Below are 20,498 nucleotides of genomic sequence, written 5' to 3'. Positions count from 1 at the left end.
GAAGTATTGGAGTTTTAGCTTCAGCATCAGTCCTTCCAATGAATGCTCAAGATTGATTTCCTTTAGGATTGATAGGTTTGATCTCCTTATAGTCCAAAGTACTCTCAAGAGTCATTTCCAACAACACAGTTCAAAAGCATCAATTCTTCAGCGCTCAGCTTTCTTCACAGTCCAACTCTCACATCCATACATGACCACTGGAAAAACCATAGCCTTGACTAGATGGACCTTTGTTGGCAAAGTAATGTCTCTGCTTTTTAATATGCTATCTAGGTTGGTCATAGCTTTTCTTCCAAGGAGCAAGTGTCTTTTAATTTCATGGCTACAGTCACCATCTGCACTGATTTTGGAGCCCCAGAAAATTAAGTCAGTCACTGTTTCCACTGTTTTCCCATCTATTTCCCATGAAGTGATGGGACCAGATGCCATGATCTTAGTTTTCTGAAGGTTGAGCTTTAAGCCAACTTTTTCACTCTCCTCTTTCACTTTCATCAAGAGGCCCTTTAGTTCTTCTTCACTTTCTGCCATAAGGGTGGTGTCATCTGCATATCTGAGGTTATTGATATTTCTCTGGCAATCTTGATTCCAGCTTGTGCTTCCTCCAGCCCGGCGTTCCTCATGATGTACTCTGCAGATAAGTGACATAAGCAGGCCAGGTTGTAAAACATAACTAGATTAGAAGCCAGATCTGGAGTTGATTCCTGGCTCCATCACTACTGGTGAGATCCAAGTCTCAATTTTCTTATATGTCAAAACAGGGTAGCTAAAAGTAGTGAAACTTTAGTAGGAAAATAAATCTAAATCACTTCATATATTTGCCTTCACTTCTTCCTGACTCTGGACAACATCACTACTCTTCCTTCCCTAACCTCTGTGATAACTCCCTCCCAATTTCTCGCACTAGAGCTCCCTGCCCCAGTACTTCAATGAGGGTTAGCCCCGGAAATTTCTCCTTCATATTTTCTCCTTTGTTTAAATCATTTGCTCTCAAATATTATGAGAATATGAATAATTTCTAAATTTCAGGTTTCAGGCTGTAACTTATTTAGTCAGCTCACCTGCCTGGAATTTCCCCTCTTTTTCCTCTCATTCCTACCCATTCCAATCAAGTTGGATGAAACTTTTCCTAACCAACCTCTGAAAATGTACAGTAAACATTTACTGAAAACTTTCTAAGCCTAAGAATTCTTCATTACCAACTTTCAACCCAGGAGGTCACCACTTTAAAGTAATGTCAGGAAAAGCCTCTTTAAGAAAGTCACAGTTGGCAAAAAGAGAAAAACAAATATCATATGCTAACACATATATATGGAATCTAGAAAGATGGTACCGAGGAACCTATCTGCAGAGCAGTAATGGAGACACCGACATTGCAAACAGACTTATGGACATGGCTGGTGGGGGGAGGAAGAAGAGTATGGGATGCATGGAGAGAGTACCATGGAAACATACACGACCATATGTGAAATAGATAGCCAGTGGGAATTTGGCTGTATGACTCAGGGAACTTGAACCGGGGTTCCGTAACAACCTAGAGGGTGGGATGGGCAGGGAGGTGGGAGAGATGTTCAAGAGGGAGGGGACATGGGTGATCCTATGGCTGATTCATGTTGATGTTTGGTAGATATCAACACAGTATTGTAATGCAATTATCCTTCAATTAAAAATTAATTAATTTTTAAAAAAGTGACAATTGGGAAAAGATCAGAAGGTCATAATGGAGTGAGTCATGTGACTATATGAGGGAAAATCATTCTAGACAAGTGCAAAGACCCCCAGGTGAAAACATACCTGGCTTGTCTGAAGAGTAGCAAGAAGGCTGTTATCGCTTAAGCAGAGTGAACTAAATAGGCATATACCTTTCATCCCAACACAGCAGAACACACATTCTTTTCAAATGCACATGGAATGTTCTCCAGAACAGATCACAGCCTAAGCCAAAAAAGAAGTCTCAATACATTTAGGATTGAAATCATATCAAGCATCTTTTCCATCCACAATGGTTTGAAACTGGAAATCAACTACAAGAAAAAAACTGGAAAAAACACAAACACACGGATGCTAAACAGTATGCCACTAACCAGGCAATGGACCACTGAAGAAATCGAAGAGGAGAGGAAAAGACACCCTGAGACAAGTGAAAAAGGCAACAGTGTTCCAAAATCTATGGGACCCATCAAAAGCATTTTTTAAGAGGGAAGTTTATCGTGATACAGGCCTACCTTAGGAAATAAGAAAAACCTCAAATAAACAACCTAGCCTGATACCTAAAAGAACTAGAAAAAGACACATAAACAAAACCCAAAATTAGTAGAAGGAAGGAAATCACAAAGATCAGAGCAGAAATAAATGAAATAGAGACTTAAAAAGTATAAAAGGTCAACAAAACTAAGAGCTGGTTCTCAAAAAGATAAACAAAATGGATAGACTTTTAGCCAGGCTTACCAAAAAAAAATGCTGTGATAAAGAGAATATACTAGAAACTTACAGAGAGAAAAATCCTGTTACCTCTGAAGGCTGAAGAATCAGAATGCCATCCAGTCTTAGCAATAACATTGAAAGTTAGAAAACTACAGAGCATAGCCTTCAAATTTTGAGAAAAAGTAGTAATTTCCAAACTATCTGTCGAAGGTGAAGGTAAAATAAAGACATTCTCAGATGTGCAAAGTCTCAACAACTTGATTTCCCAATCACCTTTTCTGGGAGTACAGATCAATAAAGAGAAAAATGAGGAATTTAGTGGTCCACACAGGGAAGAGGCAAATGGCATTCCAGCATGACCTAAAGGGAGGTCTTAGGAATTTTGAGACCAGGTTGTCTACATCAGCGGTGAAGGAGGGCTCCAAGAGAAAGGCCTACAAATAAAAAGGGACTGATAGATTATCGGACAGGGTCGACTTTATGAAAAACTGGGCTGAGAGATATTTTAAAAAACTTTAGAGCATGTGACAAGACTCAGTAGGAGGTCCTTCAAACCAAGATATGCAAAATTTTTAAAAAGGAGAAACAGACATCTTGTGAAGAAACAAAAAAACTTACACAAGAAATGAAATCACAGTGTGCACACTTGTAATAGCCATAATACTAAATATAGACAAGTAATGGCCATAGTACTAAATATATACTTGTAATGGCCATAACCAAATATGTCCTAGAAGTATTTCAGGAGAGTAGAGGCAAGTGTCAGGATGGTGTATGTTTGGGTGAAGGAAGAGAGCTAAAGGGAGTCAGTGGGTGAATCAAAACCCAATAAATCAAGAAATATTTTCAATTATGGAAAGAATACTGAAAATTGAAAGTGGTTGCTTCTGGGACATCAGAAAGCAGAAGGCAGGCAAGAGCTGCCCAAAGGTCTGCTGTATGTGGTAAGTTTCCAGTGTAATTTGCTTTATAAAAATACGTCCATGCATTATTTTAATGCATATTTAGCTTAAATTTTAAAAGAATGCAACAAAAGCATAGCAAAAGAGGACAATGGAGACTATAGCATTTGACAGGCCCACAGGAGGAACATAAGAAAGGAATGAGAGTTCAGCCTCATTCCCCAAATTCCAAGCATCTGTCTTAAAAGGCATCTCTTAACTAACCATGCATGGTCTTATAACATATTTTAACTCTTGTCTTAAATTTTTTTCAAAATCTTCATTACTTTGTTTCCCCCTTAACTTTCCGCCATAACTAGACTTGAAGATCCTAGAGGAAATTGACTGTGTCTCATACTTTCTGTAATCCCCCCACTTCAAGATCAGATTGTATCAGATCAGTCGCTCAGTCGTGTCCGACTCTTTGTGACCCCATGAATCAAAAAGACAGTAAATACTCAATAAGTATTTGATAAATTATAACTGAATATCAAATAGCCATATTTTGGCTGTGATTTGGTATAAAAGCCCAAGCTGAAAAATCTTAAACTCTATCTAAAGAGAAGAGAATTCGAATATGTGTATGCCTCATAAAGGTATTTGTGAATGAACACAATCATCTCTGATGACAAAAATGATCAAATTTGCCCAGTTAGTTTACCACCTTTTTCAAGGTCACTGCTTTAAAAAGAATCTAACTTAAAACAGGTGCAGCATCTAAAGGGAGATCTTATCTCCAATCCTCACTGGTTTCTTAAAAGCCTTTTAAATTTAGTTTCATAACATTTTTACTCACTGATTTTTTAATCGATATATGATCTCATTTTCCACTTTTATCCTTTAAGAGGAGCTCTTCGTGTTTAAAGTCCCAAAGGAAAGAACACACTGAAATGTAATGCCTTCCATAATAAATAACCGAAGTCCTCCAAGGTCTAAATTACGTAACTCGCTCTAATAAGCATTTAACTTACTGTTGATAATGACTGTATTGTAATTGTCCCACTTACTATTATAAGTAACTCCCAAGAAGACAGGATCTCTGTGATCATATCCTTGAGCTTGCATTCTGCGTATCAACAAAAACAAACTTTAAAAATAAACTATTGTTGCTAGTAGCTGATCAGATTAATCATTTGAAAATCTAAGAGTCATGGCAGTGCCATCTGGGTTTAGAGAAAAATAAACCTTTCATGTATTTCTTTTGACTCGTAATGCTCTTCACAAGGTCATAGTATTAGATGGCTGAAAAACTGTGGCAGGGTTCTTTCCAGCATGCCCGAAGTCCACAGGCAGGTAGAATGAATGATTTTTTAGGTTGATCCTGGGCAAAATTATTTTTTTATTGAGGTATAATTCACATACACTATAACACACACATTTTCAAAGTGTACAGTTTGATGAGTCTTGGCAAAACTATATTACCCTATCTCAGTCAAGACTTAGAACATTTTCATCTCCCAGAAAGTTCTCTCTTGCTCCATCTTCCATAGACAATCACACATTTTTTATTTTTCTGGTGTAAAAACTAGGAGTGAAACTGTCAGGTCACAGGATAGGTGTATATTTAACTTTTACAGGAAATACTGTCAAACTGTTTTCCAAATGATTGTCTCATTTTCTAGTCCCAACAGTGAAGTATGAGCTTCTTACTTGACAGTTTACAGCCTTATCAATCTTTTATATTCCAGCCATGCTTGTGGGTGTAAAGTAACATATCATGGTGATTTTATTTTGTGTTTGCCTGATGATGTTGAGCATCTTTTCGTGTACTTGTTAGCCATTTGTTTATTTTCTTTTGTTAAGGGCCTGTTCAAATATTTTTAAAAAATGAGTGGTTTGCCATTCAATTTATTATTGCGTTGTGGTCCTGGAGAAGAGTTTTGACCAGAATGAAATTAGTTTTAGTCCAAACTACCAGTCCTCTGTCATTCCTAGTTTATTCTTTCTGTTTCTCTTTTCTTTTTAAGGAGAGATAGCTAATCCAACACAAGGTGTTCATTTACTCACTTATTCTGCAGGCATTTTAATGAACACCTACTGAACCCCATGGACATTATAAGAATAAGACACAGTCTCTGCCCTGAATGAGGTCACAATCAAATTCAGGAGAAATGTGAATAAGTAACTGTGAGTTTAATGTAAAAAGGATCATAAGAAGTATTTGGAGAATCGAGACCCCATTTCTGGTTAGGATGACCAGCAAAGGCCTTTTTAAAGGAGGTGGTGTTAGAGATGGGCTTCAGATGAGAGCTAAAATGGCAAGAGACAGAGACATAAATGATAAGATGAAGAACAAAGGTAAGCCTAAGGAAAACACTGGATATATTCTAAGAGCAATGACAACCAAATAACATAATTTGGGCCAAAGGACAGTGTCTGAAAAGTGTGCTGTGTTGAAATCATGTTGTGGGAATGTGACCTCACTCAGCAGGTAAGGGTGACCCACTGAAGGATTACCATGGAACATCAGTCATGGTTTTCATAGTCCAGTACAGGTCTGTGGTCCTCTTCAACTCACCCTGGGCCTTGTTTCCTTGGCCCCAACCGTATTAGCCCTGGGGAGCTGGGTCCCAGCAACACTGGGATCTCTCCTCTCTACCTACCTCCTGGCTATTTGGCAGGCACTTGCCCCACTTAGGGAAGGAAATCAAGCCCAAAGACCTAATCAGACTCATTTTCCTTGTCTTCCTTTCTGGAGCAGCTCTCTCGGAAAGGAAGGGAATCTCCTAGGCGTAGAAGACCAGAGGTTTGTCTGCAAGGATGCTCTGCTCTGGGCTGGGAAATGAGTTGCAAAGACAAACAGATTTCTTGCCATGCCTGGCTTGGGCACCCAGCCAGACTTATGGCAAGGGAATTGGGTTGTTGGGGAAGCAATCAAAGCCATCCTAAGTCTCCAGGGGCCTCGTCTCCAGGGGCCCAGCAAAGGAGAGGGCCTTTGCTGCGCAGCCATTCTGCGCAGTCTATGAGAGCTGTGGGGAAGGTCACAGAAGAATCTGAAGAGAAAGCGTAGACAATTACCTTTCTAGAATTGTGTGTGTGCTGGCTTCTTGCTAAAAACAAAAGGATGGTCTGCTTCAGCCCTAGGAATCTTTGGACCAAAGGAGTTATGTCAGCCACTCAGGATACTTTGTTGTTGTTCAGTTGCTAAGTTGTGTCCAGTTCTTTGTGACTCCATGGACTGAAGCACACCAGGCTCCTCCATCATCTCCCGGAGTTTGCTCAAACTCATGTCCATTGAGTCGGTGATGCCATCCAACCATCTCATCCTCTGTTGTCCCCTTCTCCTCCTGCCTTCAGTCTCTCCCAGCATCAGGGTGTCAGCTTTTCAGATCAGGTGGCCGATGTATTAGAGCTTCAGCATTAGTCCTTCCAATGAATATTCAGGGTTGATTTCCTTTAGGATTAAGTCCCCTTCATGGGTCACAGCCTTGTCATGGTGAAGGGGCTTGCATAACTCAATGAAGCTATGAGCCATGCTGTACAGGACCACCCAAGATGGACCAGTCATAGTGGAGAGGTCTGACAAAATGTGGTCCTCTGGAGGAGGCAATCCACTCCAGGATTCTTGCCTTGAGAACCCCCTTGGACAGGATCCTTGATTCCCTTCAAATCCATATTTATTGATTAGTAGAATCTCTTACTATCATAGCCATTGATATGAGAAGAGGGGATTAAGACTTTAGTCACAGAAATCTCTAATGATAAGGTTACTTTTTACAACTATTGAGAAATTTTCAGAGCACTTCCCTACTAGGGAGATGACTCTGGTAGATGGATGATGGAATTATTGCAAAGATCCTCAAAGTGGTACAAATCTTTGGGTTTCTTCAATTGACTAAAAGCCCAGCTACTATTATCCTCAAAAGATGTTCACTTGATCAAGTAGAGGTTTGACAGAAAACAACAAAATTCTGTAAAGCAATTATCCTTCCATAAAGAAGTAAAAATTTTTAAAAAAATGTTTACTTTAAATAAAGTTCTTCAAAGTAATGGAAGCCACGGTTGAGTGCAGTGTCCTCAAATGATCACTCATTTTACTTTAGGGGATTCAGTCTTGTATCTGTGCCAAGCCAAAAAGTAACATTAGGGGATTCAGTCTTGTATCTATGCCAAGCCAAAAAGTAACATTAGGGGATTCAGTCTTGTATCTGTGCCAAGCCAAAAAGTAAACTAGGATGACCTCATTGCCAAAGAAGAATAATTCACAAATCCATTAACTGTTTCTTGTAACTCAGTTTTGCTCAATTGTTTAAGGGCTTTTCACTTTGATCAAAATTGGTAGAACATAAAAGAATTTTTGCTGAGTCTGAATTCTAGGTAAATAACACTTGAAGTTATACGGGAAAAAATGAGAAAAATATTTCTAAACCATATAAATTCTGAACAGTTTTATTAACTAATCAGTGCTCTTTAGCCAAGAGCCTTCAACAGTGATGAATCTTCGAATGAAAAGCAAGTAAGAGAACATTTTTTTGCAACTTTACATTTAAATAAATCTACTTTTTAGTGAGTGCCTACCAGTCTCAGTGCTGAATATCTTAAATTTTTAAATTATTTTCTTTTATATTAGCAGTCCCAAAGGATTCTGACCTCTCCAAACTGCTCCTTTCATAATTTCTGGTGATTTTACCCATATCAAGTCTCAATTGTATGATCAAAGAAAAGAAATGAGACTGTATAGGGCCACACAGATGAAGTAAAACTGATGTGTACTCTGCTTTGTAGCAAGTTTTACTCATGATCTTATAATTAACTAAAAAATGCTGACAACAGGTCAACTGATAGGAGGGGTGAATCAACCTGGGATTATTATATATCATTATTATTATATAATTATTATATATTATGTAATTATATAATCAACCTGGGTTATTTATTTTTAAATAAATAACCAACAAATATAAATAAAGAAGCAGTTTATGGTGTATACAATGAGGCACTCAATTCTTCCCAAGTAAACAGGGATGAGTACTAAAATCAATGGCAACCCACTCCAGTATTCTTGCCTGGGAAATCCCACGGACGGAGGAGCCAGGTGGGCTACAGTCCACGGGGTCACGAAGAGTTGGACGACTGAGCAACTGAGCTCACAGCACACATACTACATCTTTGACTCATCTGGAGGGTTTTACTCTTGGAAAACAGGTGCAAGGAAATAAGGTAGTTAAGGGTTTTCATTCTGACACACTCTCTCTGCCAAGTCTCCGAAATCCATTTTGTTAATTATGTTCTGCTTCTGAGTCTAAAAGAAAGAAACACTCTGAAAGAAAGTGGACTTTTCATTTCTCCCAGGCAGTGTGCAGGCTGATGGTGATGCTCATTTTATACGGGGGTTGGGGGTGCTGGAGCACAGGGGAGAGGACTTTGCTGGGAAGGGTATGTTTGTGCTTCAGCATTTGACTACTGGCAGTAAGTTCCCATCATTTCCCTGTGTTTCTGTGCGGAGGAGCCCCAACCTTACTGAATTACAATGTTGTGGTTGCTGCTGTTCAGTCGCTCAGCCATGTCTGGCTCTTTGTGACCCCACGGACTGCAGCACACCAGGCCTCCCTGTCCATCACCAACTCCCGGAGCTTGCTCAAACTCATGTCCGTTGAGTCGGTGATGCCATCCAACCATCTCATCCTCTGTCGTCCCCTTCTCCTCCTGCCTTCAATCTTTCCCAGCATCCGTCTTTTCAAATGAGTCAGCTCTTCACATCAGGTGGCCAAAGTATTACAATATGGAGGTAGTTTTTTCATTGCAGGATCTATAATGCTGAGACAATGAACTCCCTGAGATTTCCTAGGTCATGGAAGCCAGGGGCTTAAATGAAGTGTAGTTATGCAACCTCAAGAGGGAGAAGAAGATAACAGTGATATCTGAGTTACAAAGCAATTTGTTTGTATGCAGACTTTAAGAAAAGACTGGTCATTTATGATCATCTAAATCTTTAGACACACATTTTCCTAATAATAGGGGCCAGTTTTGAGCTTCAGCTGTGTGCTAGGTTCTTTACAGATGGTCTATTACCTTGAGTCTTTTTAATTATTCAATAGGAGATGTCGTTATCCCTATTTAACAAAAACTCAGGTGCAGAGAAATCAGATGAGTCCCCAAGGTCACCTGGCCGTAAGCGGTGATGTTAGGATGCAAACCCAGCCCTAACGGAGAAGCATCATCAATTCCTAGAACATCAGATCAACCCTTTTCACATAAGATTATTCATGTGCCTGTTGTAATTTCCGAACTTCACTTCATACTCTTCTTAAATTTCTACCTAAAACCCTCTGGTTCTTGAATATCTGACTTGGAAAAAAAAAATCCTCACAAAGTCCTCAAAGACCTATTGCTGTTTGCCCCCCAGCTACGAGTCATTATCTGTGACCCCCTGTCCTCTGTCTTCCCTTACACTCCACTCCAGCCACACTGAACCGCTGCCCCCAGGTGTGTTCTCACCTTGGCAGTTACGCACTCGCTGTTTTCTCTACCCAGGAGGCTCCTTCCTGGAAGATCCACGGGCTTTCCTCCACCTCCTTCAAGTTTTTCCTTAAACGTAAGCTTCTCACTGAGGTCTTCCCTGAATTCTCCATTTAAATTTGAAGCTGCCCATCACCCTTCATCCCAGTTCCCCGCTTTCTTTTTCTCCGTGATACTTAGCACCACCCAAACTTCTAGACGTCTTAGACGTCTGCTGACGTGTTTTCTCTCTTTCTCCCTCCATTAGTATATAAAGGCAATGGGAGGAGGGGTTTTTGTCTGTCTTTCCGAACGGAAAGACACAGAGTGGAAAATTCTTAAATATTTGATAGATAATCAATAATTTTGAACCAAAGCAATAGATGGGGCAAGAATCGTTGTACATTTCTGTTCCTGGGTTGTTTGTCTTGGCATTGAAGTTCCAGGAAGAATGCTTTTCTTTTTCTGAATTGAAAATGAGAAAAATCTTCATTTTCTGAAAATGAACAAGCACAGCAGCAAAGCAGTGCACGTGAACAACTTGCAAATTCTTGTTGCAAGTCAGTCCACACGTGAGAAGATGAAAGGTGTTTACTGGTGGGCACTGGCAGCTTGGAAGGATCTTAGAGTAGAATATCTAATTGTAAAATATGCTAATTATTGACTCACGTTATAGAAACATAAACAGTTTATATAAAATGAAGTTGGGACTTCCCTGGTGGTCCAGTGGTTAAGAATCTGCCTTCCGATACAAGGGACGCAGGTTCGGTCCCTGGTCAGGGAACTAAGATTCCCACATGCCACAGGGCAACCAAGCCCGTGCACCACAACTAGAGAGAAGCCTGCATGAAGGCCGCACGCCAGCTGGGAAAGACCCCGCGTGATGCAACAAAGATCCCACGTGCCTCACCTAAGAGCCAATGCAGCCAAAAACAAACAAACAAACAAAATATATATATTTATATATTTTAAAAATGAAGTTGAACAGATGCCCTCCTTCCTCACTGTGCTTTGGACCATTATTTCTCCTCCTCCTTAAAAATCTATTCTCAACCTCGATGCTTTCTTTTTCGTAAGGTTTTTAAGATAACATTTCTTAACAATTAACATGTACATAATAGGAAACCAAAAAATACAAGAAGCAAAAAACAAAGTCATTCATAGTCACAAGCAGTTTACCATTGGACATGGCCTTCTAGGTCTCATTTGTGTATTTTCACAACTGAGCATCCATTTTTATGTAATTAAGATCACACAGTTATGGATCATGCTGTTTCACACATCATGAATATTTACCATTTCAAAATCCCAAAGCTATGAGTGTTTTGATAACCAAGAATACATTACACTGACTCAATCTGGAAGGAAAAAACGTAATCTTGCCTTTCTTGGCGACAAAAATTTCAAAGACAAAAAATGGCAATAGGCCTCTAGATAAACATTGGCATAACTATGATTAAAATACTACATCCCCTTAATGTTCAATTAAAAATGAGACATAAAGCAACGGAGTACACAAGGGATAATGCCTCTAAGAGGATTCATTATCCAACCTAAACTATAAAGTGTTAGAAAGGAGGTATGTTTCTGCTGAATTATTTAACTATGCATTCCCGTGGTACAGCCAGAGATGCACATACATCAGTGGTTATCATCAGAATATAAATATGAACACATCCACATACAGCCCTCCCTCTATACTTCCTTCTGCCCCTCAGCTGCCAACCTAAACGAACAAGTCCTGACATACATTTCTCAGTGACAATTTAATAATTCCAGGTCCAAGATGCTGCCTTTTTTAAAAAAGCAATTATAACGAAGGTATTTACAAATTGGTTAATTCATTACTTCTACTTTGTATCATACACTGTTACCTCAGGACATCTAAAAACCCTAGATGTTGCAAAATAATGAACCTTGTCCACAATAAACATAAGTGCTTCACAAAAATGCACATACAGACCTATGCTGCTGCTGCAGTTATAACCTAAAACTGTCTTCCAGATAATGGAGATATTAGCCAAGAGCCTGTGCCCTCACCCTTCCTTTACTCCTCTTCCAGGATTTCAGCAACTAAGTGCCAGACTACATCCAGCTCCAACCCTACCTTGATTCTTATGCCCTCAGCCATTACCACCCAGATATCTTTTTTGCTGTTACTGATGAACTGCACAGTCGTCCTCTCTCTTCATTGCTTGAGGATCTCAACTCCTGATGCACTGAATCTTCTGTCCTCCTTCTCTTGTAATTGCTGATGTAGATCAAGTATCCATGCAGATCTTCTTTCCTATGCCTTGGCCTCTGAGTGAGTCACTTGGTCACTCCAGTAGACGTGCTTACCACCCTGCCTCTCGACTCCCCTTCTGTGGCCATAGGCCTGGCATTACCGAAGATTCCAAACCCTCATAGTCTCAGTCTCAAACATCCTGCTGTCTTTCCACGTGTCTCCTTCTCATACAGTCATTCCTTCAATTCTTTGGTCTGATTAGGAGCTACAGACTGTTGAAAAACAGTTTTTCACAACATGTGAGCTTCAAGTTTTATTTGGGGCAAAATGAGGACTGCAACCTAGGAGACAGCATCCCAGACAGTTATGAGAAACTGCTCTGAGGAGGTGAGAGGAGGAACTAGGATATATAGAGGTTTTGCAACAAAGGGTAGGTAGTCGGGGACACCAACTTTGGGAACACCAAGGACTACTGTTAACTAAGGAAATCAGACATGTCAAGTTAAGGAATTTAGTGCTTTTCTATGTGTGGAAAGATGCAAGTCCAGGCTCACTGAAATCACTCCTTTGACATGCACCTCAGCTGTCTGGGGCCAGTGTCCTGCATTTTCACATTCCAGGTCTCCTCAGGGCTCACTGTGGGGAGTGGCTGCAGTCTGATAGCTGCCAGATGGCAGCTATTCTTCCTTTCTGTGTTCCCGCAGGGTTCACCAGCTCACCGTTCGTGGTGGCTACAACTGCTGCTGACTGTGACACCCTTTGGGCTTCCCTGGTGGCACTGGTGGTAAAGAACCCACCTGCCAGTGAAGGAGATGTAAGAGACGTAGGTGTGATCCCTGGGTCAGGAAGAGCCCCTGGAGGACAGCATGACAACCCACTTCCTATTCTTTCCTGGAAGGTCCCCTGGACAGAGGGGCCCAGAGGGCTACAGTCCATGGGGTTGCAAAGAATCGGACACGACTGAAGTGACTTATCACATGCACGCACGTGACATCCTTTGCTTATTGATATGGCAGGAAACAGCTTAGCTCAGTCAGTAAAGAATCCGCCTGCAATGCAGGAGACCCAGGTTTGATTCCTGGGTCCAGAAGATCCCGTGGAGAAGGAAATGGCAACCCACTTCAATATTCTTGTCTGGAAAATCCCATGGACAGACAAGCCTGGTGGGCTACAGTCCATAGGGTAGCAAGAGTCAGACATGACTTAGTGACTAAACCACCACCATGGTAGGAAATACTCTATTTCTCACGTCCATTATTAACACCTCACTGTCTTTCACCTCTTTCATATCTTCATTTCTTTCTTATGAAGATTAGTTTCCATCATCTATCATTATAAGCACTGACTTGTATTCATAGCCTTGACTCTCTCTCTGTCATCCTTGCCTAGAAAAACTCTACCTTGGTTAAATCCAATTACCCACCTACTATGGGCTGGACTTTTGCAGGTGAGCTTGGCAAGCAGTTTCACTTTAAGTCATTCACCCCAAGTAAACCCTAAGTGCTATACAGCAATAACATCCCATTTCCCGAGTTACTCTCCCTCTCCCCCAGATAAACACACCAGGCCTCCTCCCCTCTCCTCCATTCTCTAGTCCTTCTCTTCCATTCTCATGCCCACGTGATCACCTTGACTTCCATTTCATCTAGAATAAAATCAACCAGAAGAGAATTCCTCATGGTCCCACAGCTACCCATCTTCCTGAATCTGTGTCCACATCCTCTGTCTCCTCTCCTGAATTTTAAGCCACCTTTTAATCTTGGGCCCCATGCCCTCTCAGCAATCCAAGGGCATTGTTTCAGCAATCCTTGCCCTTCTGTCCAATAGCATCTACATTTTCCTCTTTACTGGATTATCTCCCATCAACATTTAAACATGCTATTGTTTCTCCCATCATAAAACAATATTTCTTGAGCCTATGGATTAAAGGATACCTGAGAGACATATCAGTCAGCTGCAGTTCTTAAATCAATATGGATCCTGACTCCAGTGAGACAATTGCCTTGCCTCTTTTAGAACACTGATTATTTGGTGACTTTAAAGAGTTATTATTATATTTAGGGTTTTTTTTTTTAATTTTTAGAAGATACTTTATCTTTTAGGATTATATATTGAAACACTTATAATTTAAAAATGTCCTTCAAGTTTATGTCTAATTCTGTGTCCTTTTGTAGCAAGATGTGGCAAAAGAGTTGGCTAGAATTCTAAATCCTCTCCCCAATGCCTGTTAAGCTCACTCCAGTTAGGTTTTCACCAAAACTGTTCTTTTCAAGATCACCAGTGACTTCCACAGTTGCTAAATCAAATGGCCAATTCTTAGTTCATGTCTCAGAAGCATTTGACTCGGTTGATGACTTGATCTTCCTTATAATACTTTGTTCTTTTGGCTTCCAAGACACCATCCGTCCCTTGGTTTCTCTCCACACCTCTGGTTGCTCCTTCCGAGTTTCTTTTTCTAGTCCTTCCTCTTCTTCCTGATCTCCTGTTGTCAGAGTGCCCCAGGGCTCCACCTTTGGCCTTCTTTCTATCTCTTTATCCACATCGTTGGTTATCTCATCCACTCATATGTCTTTGCATACTGCCTGTGATACCTAAATAGAAATCACCAATTCAAACAGCTCCACCAAATTCCAGACTTATATAACACACCCCCTACTTGACATGCCACTTGGATGTCTAACAGGCATCTCAAACTTGACCTGTGAAAACTAGATGCCAATCATTCCTCCAAACCTGCCTCACCTGCAGCTTTCCTCATCTTGGGAAATGGCACTTCCATTCTTCCAGCTGCAGACCATTAGTAATAGACTCATTCTTGACCTTCCTCTCATACTCCATATCCAAATCCATCAGAAAATACCATTGGTTCTACCTTTAAATCTGTACAGACTCCAACCGCTCTCAGCATCTCCACGGCTACCACTCTGGTCCAAGAACCATCCTGTCTATTGTTGGTCTGCTTGTTTCCACCCTTTGCTCCCTTTGGTTTACTTTCAAAGCCGTAGTCAGTTTGATTCTTTTAAGGTAGGTTAGACTGTACCACTCTGAAGGCCTTTGCTCTCTCTCTGATAAGAAGACAGACTCCCCTGGATGGCCTACAAGGCACATGTGACCTGCTCCCCGTAATGTCTCTGACTTCTCGCATGCGTCCCACTCTCATGTCCCACTGTCTCAGCTCCAGCCACACTGGCCTCACCGCTTGTTTAAACAACCCAGGGACACTGTTGCCGCAGGGCCTTTGTACTGACTGGTCTCTCTTCCTGGAATACTCTTTCCCAGATAAAAGTGTGGCTTTCTCCCTCAGCTCCTTCAGACCTTTGCTCAACCAGCTCCTCAGTGAGGCCTTCCCTACACTCTCTAACTGTGGTCTACCTCTGGGCTCTTCCCTTCCCCTCCTCTGTGTTGCTTTTCCCCATGGTATTGATCATCCTCAGCTAACATACTGTGTGTTTTACTTTTATTTAAAAAAGATTGTTCCTCTCGCCCCCCTAGAATGAGCAGGAGAAGCACAGTAATTTCTGCATGCTTAGTTTACTGCTATACCTGAGACATAGAAAACAATCAATCGATCCTTATTAAATAAATGCATATCCTATTTTAAAATTCTTTCAAACAAATAATGACAGGCTGTCTTGAACTTAAAGCCTCTAAGCCCTTGTTTTCAATCAATTAATTAAACTGCTTTTTAAACAGTCAATTAACCTTCTTTCTGCTCTTAGATGCATTTCCATCTACCAATTTACATATGTGACTACACATTCATAATGAATCTGTGTCTACATGTTGACCTTTAGAGAAGTCCACGTTCATTACAAGCAGACATAAAAGAGACTTGTAATTGCTGCTGAAACACTGGCGAGCCAATTAGTGCTTATTTAACTTGCAATTGAATTCATCAAAGGTTAACTGTGTATTTGATCATGACAAAACATCTCACACACAAAAAATGGACATTGTTCCAATGTTTGGCAATGCTAGAGCACATAACTGCTAATGAGAAGCAATTTGTTCTTGCTGTGACGTCAAATATCAGTTGGCTTTTTTTTTTTTTCCCCCCCTGGCATCTTTAAAATTTGGTGATATTCTTGCCCAGCACATAACCCTGCAGGATTCATTCCCTCCAAACTCAGGTCCTGTTATTTTCATTAGACACTTAACTTGAGAAGGTTCCCATGACCTAGGCAATTAGACTTCAAACTGTCTGCCAGGCTTGGCTCAGCTGCATGCTTTTTGTGAGTAAATACTGGCTAGAGACAAATTCTCTTGAAGCTCAGTGCCCCTCACTTGATGAGCTCTTTGTGGAAAGTGCCAGAGTCAGACAGGGGAGAGCAAGGCCCTCCAGCTTGTAGACTTCACTCTGCATGGCTGCGTTTGCAAAGGAATTCAGGTCCCTTGCCGGCTGACAGCTACTCTCCATATCCTTCTCACTCCAGTACCAGCACTTACAAATTTTAACTGTACCCTGAAGGGTTTATTTGAGAAAAGGTACACCACTAGGAAATTCTGGGTTCAAAGTGGTCAAATAAAAATGTAGGCAAATGGGAAGAGATACAGCTTCAAATAAAATGATCCCTGCCTTGGTAAGTTAGAGGATTTCCACAGACTAAGGCTCTTTCCCCATCAACTCCAGATTTGGAGGTTGCCCAGCGTGGCTCAGCTCTCAAGACGTGCTCATCCTCACCTCCTGTTCATTTCTACACGAGAAATGGCAGAGTGATTAAAAGTCAGTGATGATGCATTGAGCCGAAGCTTTTATTTTTCCTCCCTCCTGAGATCCCCTTAAGAAACATGGGAAAGAAAATTTTAATATATAGACATCCACAAGGACAAAGAGGACAGATGAGGACAGATGGGTGGTCTAGAGAGCTACAGAATTCTGGGGGGAAGACAGAGAAGAAGGAGGGCAAAGCTTAAAGTGCCCACAGGAAGCCACATTCAGAGGCAACTGTCTCACCCTGAAGCACCTCTGAAGGGTGTGGGGGGGGGATTTAGAGGTGCTGGACGTAGCAAGAGTGATATACAGGGCTAAAGACAAAAGGGCTAATTTTACGTCTCTGTCTGGAAATGAGGGTTTCCCAGGCGGCTCAGTGGTAAACAATCCACCTGCCAATGCAGGAGACACTGGTTTGATCCCTGGGTGGGGAAGATGCCCTGGACGTGGGAATAGCAACCCACTCCAGTATTCTTGCCAGGAAAATTCCATGGACAGATTTACCTGGTGGGCTGCAGTCCATGGGGTCACAATGAGTCGGACACGACTGAGCAACTAAACAACAACAATCTGGTAACCCTCTACCCTATTTATGCAAAATACCAGCTGCCAAGTACCTCCTCTCTAAGCTGGAGATTTGAAGTACCTTTTCTGAAGAAGTTGAAAAACTCTAAAACGAAAAAGACCTCCATGTTGGCATTTTAGGGCTCAACAGCAGAATGGCCAGTTCCCTACAAAATTGCCCTAAAGCAAAGTCTATTGGTAGACAAGCTCCTGAGATCAGATTTTCAGTGCCTCAGTCTTAAGCATGAATATGACAACAAGGAACACCACTCAAAGAATGCTACTAACCTCAAAGATGGAAACCAAGATAAACAAATGGATGTGCAGGAGGGGTCAAGGGCAGGGACGAGCCGGAACAACAAAAGGCATGCAGAGAACAGAAAAGAACATTTTACAAAGCAACGATTAGTGACCTGAGGTTAATCTGAGAAGATGTTTTATCCCTATAACGACAATGATAATAATAGTTAATATTTATTGACAGCACGCTGTGAGCCACTGCTCAAGAAGACAAGGAAACTGAGGGACAAAAAAATTCAGTGGCAGATAGTAAGTTTAGTCCATGGGGAAATGAAAATGCAAATCCAGATAGTCTGAATTTAAAACCCCTGCTCCTGACTGCTGCGTGTGCTTCTTCAAACATGCTATAAAAAAGGAAGATAAGACAAGAAAGCACTTTAAAAATGTATTTGACAAATATATATTCAGAGCCTTCTGTCTTCTAAGTACCAGTCTGGGTGCAAAAACTGTAACAGGAAACAGAACCAGCAGAGCCCCAGCTCTTGTCAAGCTAAAATTAAAATCTTCAAAGCCAGGCACAGAAAGACAAATACCACATGATCTGTCTTACCTGTGGAATCTAAAAGAGTGGAATTCATAGTAACAGAGTACAGTGGTGGTTCCCAGGGGCTGGGGGACAGGAAAATAAGAAAACGTTGGTCAAAAAGTACAAAGCCTAAGTTCTGACAGTCTCAGGCACAGCCTTGTTGTTCACTCCCTGAACTGCGTCTGACTCTTTTTGACTCAATGGACTGTAACATGCAAGGATCCTCTGTCCTCCACTGTCTCCTGGAGTTTGCTCAAACTCATGTCCATTGAGTTGAGATGCTATCCAACCATCTCATCCTCTGCCACCCCCTCCTCCTTTTGCCTTCAATCTTTCCCAGCATCAGGGTCTTTTCTAATGAGTCGGCTCTTCACATCAGGTGGCCAAAGTATTGGAGCTTCTGCTTCAGCAACAGTCCTTCCCAAGAGGGTTGACTGTTTTTAGGATTGACTGGTTTGATCTCCTTGCAGTCCAAGGGACTCTCAAGAGTCTTGTCCAGCACCACAATTTGAAACCGTCAATTCTTTGGTGCTCAGCCTTCTTTATGGTCCAACTCTCACATCCCGACACAACTACCGGAAAAACCACAGCTTTTTTGGACCTTTATATGGACCTTTGTTGGCAAAATGATGTCTCTGCTTTTTAATATACTGTCTAGGTTTGTCATAGCTTTCCTTCCAAGAAGCAAGCATCTTTTAATTTCATGGCTGCAGTCACCATCCACAGTGATTTTAAAGCCCAAGAAAAAAAAATCTTTCACTGTTTCCACTTTTTCCCCTTCTATTTGCCATGAAATGATGGGACCAGATGCCATGATCTTAGTTTTTTGAATGTTGAGTTTCAAGCCAGCTCTTTCACTCTCCTCCTTGACTCTCATCAAGAGGCTCTTAAGTTCCTCTTCATTTTCTGCCAACAGAGTGCTATTATCTGCATATCTGAGGTTGTTGGCATTTCTCCTGCAATCTTGATTCTATCGTGTGATTCATCCAGCCTAGTATTTCACACAATGACTATAGTTAATAATACTATATAGCATATTTGAAATTTGCTCAGAGAGTAGATATAAAGTGTTCTCACCACACACAAAAAATTACATTTATGTAAGGTGATGGATATGTTAATTAGCTTGATTGTGGTAATCATTTCACAATGTATACACATATCAAAACATCACTTTGTATACCATAAATATATATTATTTTTATTGGTCAATTATTACCTCAGTAAAGCTGTAAACTTTATAAATTAATTAATTTTAAAAATTCAATAGAAGACATAGAAGATATATATAGTCAAGAATTTTACCAAAAGATTCAATAAAAATAGTAGGAGAAAATTATAAGAAAATGTCTAGGGGTTCCAGGACAGCCCTTTTCCACTTGCCAGGAATTCCAGGGAAAAAACAAAGGAAATGAGAGGCACAAGCTATCCTGGGAACAATGCCAAATATTGTCAAACAGGTGAACAGCACAGGTCTCCAATTGGAGGGACCCCCTTCACCCCAGGGTCCAGTACAATAAATGAAAATATATCTATATCTGTATCAAGGCACACTTTCATGAACTCTCACACCAGGGTAAAGAAGGCCATATAATCATTTCACAATGTATACATATCTCAAATCATGCTGTACACTTTAAACTTAATATGTTATATGTCAATTATATTTTAATAAAGCTGAGAGAGAAAAGAAAGCTATAAAAGCTATCAGACAGTAGAAACAAGTCAATGACCAAAGAATAAAAATATGAATGGCATCGTATTTAGCCAAAAGGGACACCAGGTACTGGAATTCAATAAAGTAAAGCCTTAAGAATTCTAAAGGAAAGTGATTTGCAATCTAAAATTTATAGCCAGGTAAAGTATCAATTGATACTTTCCCCCACATTCATTAAGAGTGGGGGGAAAAAGTCATTTTTTAGTCATACAGGATTCAGAAAATATCTTACATATATCACTTTTCTAAGAAATTACTTGAAAAAATACTACAGAGAATTATCTGGCTGTCCAGTGGTCAGGACTCCGCCTGTTCACTTCCAACGGTGCAGGTTCAATCCCTAGTTGGGGAACTAAGATCCCTAAGCCATGTGGATTCAGGAAGAGACTCCCACTGGAGAGAGTGCAGAGACTGACAGAAGCCTGAACTTCAATCTGCAGGCCATGGGTTTCAGGCTGGAAAGCAACAGGATGAGATTCAAGTTTTAGAAAGAACATCCTCTCCTAAGTCTGAAGGCAGAGTTAGTAGACACTTTCTGGGAGATGAGTTAGGAAGTCTATGCAAAACTCTGTTGAAATGTAATTCAGACCTAAACTAAAGTGGTAGTGATAAGAACCATGACTCTGCAGACATATAAACAGCTGACCTGACAT

General features: G+C 40.8%; 1 protein-coding gene and 1 long non-coding RNA gene across 2 annotated transcripts in view; one reads left to right on the top strand and one right to left on the bottom strand.

Annotated features, from left to right (window-relative positions):
• LOC147363913 (uncharacterized) overlaps positions 1-9,932 on the bottom strand; it is a 29,526-nt gene extending 19,594 nt beyond the window's left edge. Inside the window, exon 1 of the long non-coding RNA XR_015133908.1 lies at positions 9,801-9,932. This is a non-coding gene — a long non-coding RNA (uncharacterized LOC147363913). The remainder of the gene's footprint in view (positions 1-9,800) is intronic.
• TSHR (thyroid stimulating hormone receptor) overlaps positions 1-20,498 on the top strand; it is a 158,324-nt gene that overhangs the window by 128,123 nt on the left and 9,703 nt on the right. The gene's annotated exons all lie outside the window — the stretch shown is intronic.

This window comes from Bos grunniens, chromosome 10 (genome assembly GCF_055505025.1).
Source record: "Bos grunniens cultivar Pamir isolate PY7600 chromosome 10, Bosgru_T2T1.0, whole genome shotgun sequence".
Classification (NCBI taxonomy): Eukaryota; Metazoa; Chordata; class Mammalia; order Artiodactyla; family Bovidae; genus Bos; species Bos grunniens.
Note: the sequence above shows the minus strand (reverse complement) of the source record. Positions and strands in the feature narration are given on the sequence as shown.